At 46.6% G+C, this 9,406-nt stretch overlaps 1 pseudogene; it reads right to left on the bottom strand.

The window, feature by feature from the left end:
• Positions 1–3,805: 3,805 nt before the first annotated feature.
• Positions 3,806–4,235, bottom strand: LOC112605674 (annotated as a pseudogene).
• Between the last annotated feature and the right edge of the window lie 5,171 nt (positions 4,236–9,406).

The following is a 9,406-nucleotide window of genomic DNA, read 5'->3' as shown; positions in this document are numbered from 1 at the left end:
TTTGTACAGGGGAATCTCACTATGTTACCCAGGCTGGTCTGGAACTCCTGAGCTCAACTGATGCCCCCACCTCAGCCTCCCAACATGCTGGCATTACAGGCATGAGCTACCACACCCTTGAAGGGGTGGCCTGCCCCTCCACACCTGTGGGTGTTTCTCGTTAGGTGGAACGAGAGACTTGAGAAAAGAAATGAGACACAGAGACAAAGTATAGAGAAAGAAAAAGTGGGCCCAGGGGACCGGCGCTCAGCTTACAGAGGACCCACGCCGGCACCGGTCTCTGAGTTCCCTTAGTATTTATTGATAATTATCTTTACCATCTTAAAGATAAGGGAGTGGCTGGACAATAGGATCATTGTAGGGAGGAAATCAGCAGTAAGATATATGAACAAAAATCTCTGTGACATGAATAAGTTGAAAGGAAAATGCTGTCCCTTGAGATGCATATGCAAACATCTCCATAAACCTTTTAGCAGCATTGTTTCAGCCTATCACATGGGGAGAAACCTTGGACCATACCTAGCTTTCCTAGGCAGAGGTCCCTGCGACCTTTGGCCGTGTACGTGTCCCTGGGTAGTTGAAATTAAGGGAATGGTGATGACTTTTTTTTTTTTTTTTTTTTTTTTTTTTGAGACGGAGTCTCGCTGTGTCTCCCAGGCTGGAGTGCAGTGGCGTGATCTCGGCTCACTGCAAGCTCCGCCTCCCGGGTTCACGCCATTCTCCCGCCTCAGCCTCCCAAGTAGCTGAGACTACAGGCGCCCGCCACCACGCCCGGCTAGTTTTTTTGTATTTTTAGTAGAGACGGGGTTTCACCATGTTAGCCAGGATAGTCTCGATCTCCTGACCTCGTGATCCACCCGCCTCGGCCTCCCAAAGTGCTGGGATTACAGGCTTGAGCCACCGCGCCTGGCCATGGTGATGACTTTTAACCAGCAAGCTGCCTTCAGGCACTTGTTTAACAAAGACACATCCTGCACAGCCCAAAATCCATTAAACCTTGAGTCACCGCAGCACATGTCTCTTGCAATCCTGTTTAAAATGCATTCAGTGGCCAGGCGTGGTGGCTCACGCCTGTAATCCCAGCACTTTGGGAGGCCAAGGCAGGCAGATTACTTGAGGTCAGGAGTTCAAGACCAGCCTGGGCAACACGGTGAAACCCTGTCTCTACTAAAAATACAAAAATTAGTTGGGTGTGGTGGTGGGTGTCAGTAATCCCAGCTAGTTGGAGGCTGAGGCAGGAGAATCGCTTGAACCCAGGAGGCGGAGGTTGCAATGAGCCAGGATTGCGCCACTACACTCCAGCCTGGATGACAGAGCAAGACTCCATCTCAAAAAATATATATATATATGTGTCTAGTGCTGGGAGTTGCCCCGTAAGAAGCGAGTGCCTGGTGCTCAGTGGAGGCACTCAAGCTAAGGGTGCCCTGTCCCTGACCCTAGCCACCCTGACTTTGGCTTCTCAGCTGTCTCCTCAACTCTGGGAGTCTGCTGGGCTCTGCCACCGAGGCTGGAGTGCAGTGGTGAGTTTGATATGGTTTGGATCTGTGTCCCTGCCCTCATCTCTCATAATGAAATGTAATCCTCAATGTTGGAGGAAGGGCCTGGTGGGAGGTGACTGGATCATAAGGGCGGATTTCTCATGAAGAGGTTAGCACCATACCCTTGGTCCTGTCCTGATGATAGAGAGTTATCATGAGATCTGGTGGTTTGAAAGTGTGTGGCACCTCCCCCTTACTCTCTAGCTCCTGCTTTGCCTCGGCCATGAGTAAAAGCTCCCTGAGGCCTCCCCAAGAAGATGCTCATGGCCATACTTCCTTCACAGCCTGCAGAACCTTGAGCCAATCAAACCTCTTTATAAATTACCCAGTCTCAGCCGGGTGCGGTGACTCACGCCTGTAATCCCAGCACTTTGGGAGGCTGAGGCGGGCAGATCACGAGGTCAGGAGATCGAGACCATCCTGGCTAACATGGTGAAACCCCATTTCTACTAAAACTACAAAAAAAAAAAAAAAATTCACCAGGTGTGGTGGCAGGCACCTGTAGTACCAGCTACTCAGGAGGCTGAGGCAGGAGAATGGCGTGAACCCAGGAGGCGGAGCTTGCAGAGAGCCGAGATCACACCACTGCACTCCAGCCTGGGTGACAGAGCAAGACTCCGTCTTAAATAACTAACTAACTAACTAACTAAATAAATAAATAAATAACCCAGCCTCAGGTAATTGCCCTTTACAAACCTTATCACAACCTACACTGACCATCTACAACATGTTTGACTTTCTGACTTGTCTGATATTTCTGTCTTTTCTAGTCATTTTACTTTAGGATAAGAATTTACCACATAATATCCTTTCTTACATAAAATTATTTTCTTTTCTTCCTATCCTTACCAAAAATACATCTTCATAGCCAAAACTTGTTTTATTACTCTCTCCCCTACTTATTAGTTTCTTTTTATGTTTCTTCATAAATAACTTTTAAACAACTTTCAAATGACATAAAATTATTTGTTCTCTTAATAAGAACACAATTTATAGAATTATATATTGATTAGAATTCCTATTCTTAGTACCTTAAATTTTAGTGAAAACCCAGGAAGCAAGAAATCTTGAACTATCAGATGTTATTTTGTAGATGAAACCATTCCGTAAGTTTTAGAAACACATTTTCCCATAGCACAGTCTTTTCTTAATTGGAAATGACCCAGACATCCAATGAGCATTTATTATTTAATGCAAAGTAATTTTAAGAATTTTTTAAGATGGAGTCTCACTCTGTTGCCCAGGCTGGAGTGCAATGGCATGATCTCAGCTCACTACAACCTCTGCTCCCGGGTTCAAACGATTCTCCTGCCTCAGCCTCCTGAGTAGCTGGAATTACAGACACGTACCACCACACCCAGCTAATTTTTGTATTTTTAGTAGAGACAGGGTTTCACCATGATGGCCAGGCTGGTCTCGAACTCCTGACCTCAGGTGATTCACCTGCTGAAGCATCCCAAAGTGCTGGGATTACAGGTGTGAGCCACCACACCTGGACAAGATATTAAATTACACAGAAAGTCCACTTATAAGCATTTATCTCACTTATACGTACTCAGTTTTTTCCAGTTTATCTAGATTACTTCTGAAAACTGAGATATTATACAAAGCTAGTCATGATTTGAAGTTATTTTCCTGTTAACCATTTTTTAAAGACAGGGTCTCACTGTGTTGCCCCAGCTAGAGTGCAACGGCACAGTTACAGCTCACTGCAGCCTCACTGGGCCCAAGTGATCCCACCTCGGGCTCCTGAGTAAGTTGGACTACAGACACGCATTACCACACCCAGTGAATTTTTTAAATTTTTTGTAGCGATGGGGTCTCACTACATTGCCCAGGCTGGTCTTGATTTCCTGGGCTCAAATGACCCTCCTGCCTCAGCTTCCTAAAGTGTTGGGATTACAGGGATAAGCCACCATGTCCAGCCCTTGTTAACCATTTGTAAAGTCTGCGAACATTAGATGTTCACCTAAGTAAGAATTTTAAAATTAAACAAATGGGCATTTTGCCAATAACTCAGAAGATTCAGCTGTTTCCATTGAATCAACAATCTTAGTCTTATTTGTCAAAAAAAAAAAAAAAAAGATTATTCCTGTTTTATCTGGATTTATAGTCTCATAACATTTGTGCCAAACCCTGACAGCTTGAAACATTTAGCAGAGGCAAATGTAAAACTTACTTACCCAGGCAAAAATGTATATTGATGATACTGAAGACATTTTTATTTTTCTTTTACCAATAATTCTAAAGCCAGCTTTTTTTTTTTAAAGTCAATTTTATAACTTTATTTGATTTATTTGATGATCAGCGATTAGTTCTCATTCACATTGACTGTCTGTAGATTTTTGAAAGTGGTAACAGGTACATAGGTAACCAAAGTATGGAACTTATTTGGTGGATCTTCATCCTCATTACGTTTTCTGGACAGCCGCACACAGATTCAGTATAGGACATTCCTTATTCCTTTGGCCCAGACAGCTTTGTTGAGCCTGTATCAATGCGCACATCTGGAGTTCCCATCTCCTTCATGGCAAATTTCCGAATCTCTTTGAGTGCCCGAGGGGCACGCTTCTTGAAGCCCACTCCATGGGTGCGCTTGTGAATGTCGATGGTGTATTCTCGGGTCACCACCTCGTTGATGGCAGAACGGCTCTTTTTCTTCTCGCCACCCTTCTTTGCGGGAGCCATTCTGCCGGGTCCAAGTTTTATTTATTAAAGACTACTAAATTCTTGTGAACCTGAAAGGCATTTGGACTTAATTTATGAGTACTCATCTACTTATAAGCCAATTTGGTAGCCTTCTAGACACAACACATAACATACTACATGCACATATACATAAACACATCTAAACAGGTATACATACACACATATATACATAAACACATCTAAACAGGTATACATACACACATATATACATAAACACATCTAAACAGGCATACAGACACACATATATACATAAACACATCTAAACAGGCATACATACATGCACACAGATCCAAGAGCTTTCACCTTGGAACTCCTGCCATGAGGCAGCATCACAGACTCACTGACCTATAAAAGACAGCTGGATCCAAGTTATTTCTGACAAAATTGGAACCTGTTCACATGGCTCGGCTTTGTTTGCCCTAATAGGTAATCCAAGAAAACGGTGGACCAAAATTTTGGATAAAGCAGTGTTCATGGCAGTTTTGATTTTAAAACCTTTTTTCCTTCAGTTTCAAGTAAGTTTCCAATGTTTATATTTTAGCTAGAACTGGCTGAACTGTATAAGAAAAACAAAATTTCCAAGTAACCTTAAAACAGTGAGTCTTATCTCAACACCAGTAACTTAACAGCAGATAAAAGGGAGAAAGAGAGAGCTTTAGAAGACTCGAGCTCTACAATTGCAGGTTAACCATGTGAGCTCTGAATTTTCCTTATTGTAGTCTGCCCATCGTTTTAAAACATGCATAAAATGGGCCACAATATGTAACCAGCTGGAGTCTCAGATAGTCTAGACAATAGTTTACATGCTTTTTCCACCAACAAAATTTGACACAGATACAGGAACTACTCTGGAGTTCCAAAGAGGATGACAAAATCAAAGGAAATTCCTGGAACCTGTTTCTCCCCTAGTGATACGGTTTAGCTCTGTGTCCCCACCCAGATCTCATCTTGAATTGTCCTCCCATAATTCCCGCGAGTTGTGGGAAGGACAAGGTGGGAGATAATTTGAATCATGGGGGCAGTTTCCCCCATACTGTTCTCAAGGTAGTGAATAAGTCTCATGAGATCTGATGGTTTTATCAGGGGTTTCTGCTTTTGCATCTTCTTCATTTTCTCTTGCCACCACCTTGTAAGAAGTGCCTTTCACCTCCCGCCATGATTCTGAGACCTCCCCAGCCATGTAGAACTGTAAGCCCAATTAAACTTCTTTTTCTTCCCAGTCTCGGGTATGTTTTTATCAGCAGTGTGAAAATGGACTAATACACCTAGTGAGGAGAGGGGCAGCCTCTCTTGCTGCTTTCTGACAACCAGATGGACCTGGTCTTGGCCACTGTGATGAAGACTGTGCCCAAGCACCCTCGGAGGGCGGTGCAACACTAAACAGAGACACAAACACAAACAGATCCAATGCAGACAGAGCCCTCCAAACAGAGGGGAGACTGCAGCAAAGTCCTGAGGTCCTGTCCCAAACCCAGAGAGCACCACGGAGTGACCTGCATTAGGTCCAGATGGCAGAGACCCAGGCGGCACCACAGACTACCAATACTAGCTCTAGACAGCTAGAGCCCCAGAGGGCAGACGCAGAGGATTTCCAGGTGCACTTCAGTTCACATCCCACATGCTGCTTCCCTCCCACCAGCAGAGGGGAGGGAAGGGAAAATCCCCAAGACAAAGGCAGCTACTAGGAATTCCCTAAGGTCCTAGCCCCGGGGTCAGCTGACCATGAGCAGTTGGCATTTGCAAGTGGCTGCTGTCCTGCCTGGTAGCGAGAGTGTGTAAGCCCTGGGACTGCTATGTCCGATCTCTGCATTCATTGGAAACCAGGCACACAGGCTGAGCCACTTACAACATGGTGCCTCACACAAGGCACCAGATATATAAGCTGCTCAAAGACCAAAAACATGAGAAGTGAGGTGTGGTGGAAGGAAAGCAGATTATTAAAAAAAAATGCCAGCAGACGGGACATGGCTGGGCTCATGCCTCCAAGAGACCCTCTGTCTTCTGGTCTGAGAGGTTTTGGAAGGAAAACTTGGTGTGGGAAACATGTAGGGGTGGTGCAGGAGGATGCACAAGGGTGCAGGGGGGTGCAGGGGGATGCACAAGGGTGCGGGGGGTACACAAGGGTGTGGGGGGTGCAGGGGGATGCAGAAGGGTGCGGGGGGGTGCACAAGGGTGCGGGGCGTGCAGGGGGATGCAGGGCTGCATGTCTTGTTCTGAAGGTGATCTCGAGAAATAGCCCATCTGAAGGTCCAGTTAGGGCCATCCTGACTTTGGCCCAGTAGTGGTGGGCTCACTGTTCCTAACTCCCCCAGAGCAGTAGGATTCATATCTGGGTCTCTGAGCCTGGTTTGCTTCAAAATTAGCCCCTGGAAGTTTTTTTTGTTTGTTTGTTTGTTTGTTTTTGAGATGGAGCCTCCCTCTGTTGCCCAGGCTGGAGCACAGTGGCACAATCTCAGCTCAGTGCAACTTCTGCCTTCTGGGTTGAAGCTCCTGCCTCAGGTTCCAAGTAGCTGGGATTACGGGTCCCACCACCCCGCCTGGCTAATTTTTGTATTTTTAGTTAAGATGGTGTTTCACCATGTTGGCCAGGCTGGTCTCGAACTCCTGACCTTGGGCGATCTGCCTGCCTCAGCCTCCCAAAGTGTTGGGATTACAGGAGTGAGCCACAGCACCCTGCCTGTAAATGATTTTTATTTATTTTTTTTATTATCAGAGTTGATTCTCTCCTGGATCAGGAAAAAGGCCCAGCAAAGCAAGGAGACGGCCTTCAGAATGCAGATTTCCCTCACAATAGACAGCCTTGCAGGACTATTTTAAGATACAGCAAGGAAATATAATTTGGGGTAAAATATTTCAATTTCTTTATCTGTCACATAATGCTCTACTAGAGGCAGGCTGGAATTGGTATCATTGCTACAGTCATTTGTCAGCCTTTTTTTTTTTTTTTTTTTTTGAAATGGAGTCTCGCTCTGTCACCCAGGCCAGAATGCAGTGGTGCAATCCTGGCTCACTGCAACCTCCGTCTCCTGGGTTTAAGCGATTCTCCTGCCTCAGCCTCCTGAGTAGCTTGGATTACAGGTGCCCACCACCACGCCCGGCTAATTTTTATATTTTTAGTAGGGACGGGTTTTCATCATGTTGGTCAGGCTGGTCTCGAACTCCTGACCTCAAGTGATCCACCCGCCTCGGCCTCCCAGAGTGATGGGATTACAGGCATGAGCCACTGGCCTGGCCTGGCTTTGTCAGTCGTAAGGTCTGCGTTGATGTTAATGATGGTCAGGTGGGCCTGAATTCCCACAGGGAGGAGTGTATAATGAGGCATGTCCAACCCCCACCCCCCACATCCGACCCTTCCCATCATGGCCTGAACTAGTTTTTCAGGTTAACTAGGGAATGCCCTTGGCCCACAGGAGGGGTCCACTTAGGTGGTTGGGGGGCTTAGAATTTTATTTTTTGGCCAGGTGTGGTGACTCACACCTGTAATCCTAGCAATTTGGGAGGCTGAGGCAGGTGGATTGCTTGAGTTCAGGGGTTTGAGACTAGCCTGGGCAACATGGCAAAACCCCAGCTCTACAAAAAATACAAAGATTAGCCAGGTGTGGTGGCACATGCTTATGGTACCAACTACTCAGGGGCTAAGGTGGGAGGATCACTGGAGCCACGGAAGTCGAGGCTGCAACGAGCTGAGTTGGCACCACTGCACTCCAGCCTGGGTAACAGAGCAAGACCCTGTCTCAATAAACAAACAAACAAATAAATAAACAAATAAGAATTTGAGGTCTGGGTGCAGTGGTTTGTGCCTGTGAGCCTACCACTTTGGGGGGCCAAGGCGGGCAGATCACCTGAGGTCAGGTGTTAGAGACCAGCCTGGCCAACATGGCGAAGCCCGGCTAATATAAAAATTATATTAACCCAATTAATATAAAAATTAACCAGGCGGCCAGGCGCGGTGGCTCACGCCTGTAATCCCAGCACTTTGGGATGCCGAGGCAGGTGGATCACGAGGTCAGGAGATCCAGACCATCCTGGCTAACATGGTGAAACCCCATCTCTACTAAAAACACAAAAAAATTAGCAGGGCGTGGTGGCGGGTGCCTGTAGTCCCTTCTACTCGGAAGGCTGAGGCAGGAGAATGGCTTGAACCCAGGAGGCAGAGCTTGCAGTGAGCTGAGATCGCGCCACTGCACTCCAGCCTGGGTGACACAGCAAGACTCCGTCTCAAAAAAAAAAAAAAAAAAAAAAAATTAACCGGGCATGGTGGCGCGCACCTGTAGTCCCAGAGGGAGGCTGAGGCAGGAGAACTGTTTGAACCCAGGAGGCGGAGGTTGCAGTGACCCAAGATGGCATCACCGCACTCCAACCTGGGCGACAGAGCGAGACTCTGTCTCAAGAAAAAAAAAAGAATTTTGGTTTTGGTTTACACCACTCAAAAGTGCAGAAATTGCCAGGCGCGGTGGCTCAAGCCTGTAATCCCAGCACTTTGGGAGGCCGAGACGGGCGGATCACGAGGTCAGGAGATCGAGACCATCCTGGCTGACACGGTGAAACCCCGTCTCTACTAAAAAATACGAAAACTTAGCCGGGCGAGGTGGCGGGCGCCTGTAGTCCCAGCTACTCGGGAGGCTGAGGCAGGAGAATGTCGTAAACCCGGGAGGTGGAGCTTGCAGTGAGCTGAGATCTGGCCACTGCACTCCAGCCTGGGCGACAGAGCGAGATTCCGTCTCAAAAAAAAAAAAAAAAAAAGTGCAGAAATTCCAAAACAAGCCGGCCAGGGCACAGTGGAGGACAGACTCTGGCTCTTCAATCTGCCCACACCCCACCCTGTGAAAGGAAAATAAATCTCAAAACCCCACAATCACTAAGTCAAAGGAAAAAGTCAAGTTGGGAACTGCTTCAGGCAAATCGGCCTCCCATCTTATTCCCAAATAAGATAGTTACAAATATATATTCTTAAAGCTACACACCTCCCTCACAATTTGCCCACAGAGAAATTCCCAGTGGGCCTCAAGATCTTTACCTTAAAACAGTTTTGTTGAATTCCACCCTGGCAATGCAAATTGATAGCTTCCCTTCACAGATGCGGGACAAAGGACTGAACTCAAAGTCATTCCTCTGCTCACCTGGACAAATGCATTTCTGATCGCTTCCTTTGTTCTATC

Source organism: Theropithecus gelada, chromosome 1 (assembly GCF_003255815.1).
Source record: "Theropithecus gelada isolate Dixy chromosome 1, Tgel_1.0, whole genome shotgun sequence".
Classification (NCBI taxonomy): domain Eukaryota; kingdom Metazoa; phylum Chordata; class Mammalia; order Primates; family Cercopithecidae; genus Theropithecus; species Theropithecus gelada.
This window is presented reverse-complemented; position numbering and strand designations above follow the sequence as displayed.